Source organism: Apium graveolens, chromosome 6 (genome assembly GCF_009905375.1).
Source record: "Apium graveolens cultivar Ventura chromosome 6, ASM990537v1, whole genome shotgun sequence".
NCBI lineage: Eukaryota > Viridiplantae > Streptophyta > Magnoliopsida > Apiales > Apiaceae > Apium > Apium graveolens.
Genome location: NC_133652.1, coordinates 118,010,056 through 118,011,406, shown reverse-complemented (window position 1 = coordinate 118,011,406; position 1,351 = coordinate 118,010,056).

Here is a 1,351-nt window from a genome sequence, read left to right as displayed (position 1 = left end):
TCTTTAAATAAGGTTGGCCAAAAGAAACCTGCTTGAAGAATACGAGCTGCTGTCTTTTCTCCACCATAATGTCCACCATAAGCCGTTGAGTGGAAATCTCACAAGATCCCCCCCATTTCACTGTAAGGAATACATCTTCTGATGATTTGGTCAGCTCCTTGCCGAAAAAGAAACGGCTCATCACACATATATTACTTTACTTCATGTAGAAACTTCTTCCTTTGAGCATAAGATAAGTTGGGAGGCATAATATTACTCACAAGGTAGTTCATAATATCTGCAAACCACGGTTCTTCTTCTTGCACTCCAAACAGCTGCTCATCGGGAAAAGACTCATTTATCAATGTCTTGTCCAATGAAGTAGCATTAGGGTTCTCTAAACGTGAGAGATGATCAACGACTTGATTTTCAGTTCACTTTATGTCCTTGATCTCTAGTTCAAATTCTTGAAGTAAAAGAACCCATCTAATCAATCTAGGCTTCGAGTCCTTCTTTGAGACAAGATAACGAATTGCAGCGTGATCAGTGAAAACTGTCACCTTAGTCCCAAGTAGATAAGATCGAAACTTCTCAAAACTATAGACAATATCCAGAAGTTCTTTCTCCGTAGTAGTGTAATTCAGTTGAGCACCATTTAGGGTCTTACTAGCGTAGTAGACCACATGAAATATTTTGTTCTTCCTTTGCCCAAGAATTACTCCAACTGCATAGTCACTTGCATCGCACATCATCTCAAAAGGTTCATTCCAATTAGGTGCAGTTATGATCGGTGCCATGATTAAACTCTTCTTCAATATTTCAAAAGCTGCAAGGCACTCGTCATCAAACTTGAAAGGGACATCTTTCTCTAGCAAACTGCACAATGGCTTCGAAATCTTAGAGAAGTATTTGATGAAATGCCTATAGAAACACGCATAACCAAGAAAATTTAACAGAAATAGATGGAGGAAGATTCTCAATGACCCCCACCTTTTCTTTGTCCACCTCAAGACCCTTACTAGAAACTTTATGCCCGAGAATAATGCCCTGACACACCATAAAGTAATATTTCTCCCAATTGAGAACCAAATTGGTCTTAACGCACCTCTTAAATACGTGTCCAAGATTGTGCAAGCATTCATCAAAAGAATTTCCAAATACAGAGAAGTCGTTCATGAATACCTCTACATTCTGGCCAATCATATCAGAAAAGATGGCCATCATACATCTCTAAAATGTGGCTGGTACACCACACAGATCAAAAGAAAATCGTATGAAGGCGAAAGTACCAAATGGACAAGTGAAGGTAGTTTTCTCCTAATCTTCAGGAGCGATACAAATCTGATTGTAACTCGACTAGCCATCAAGAAGA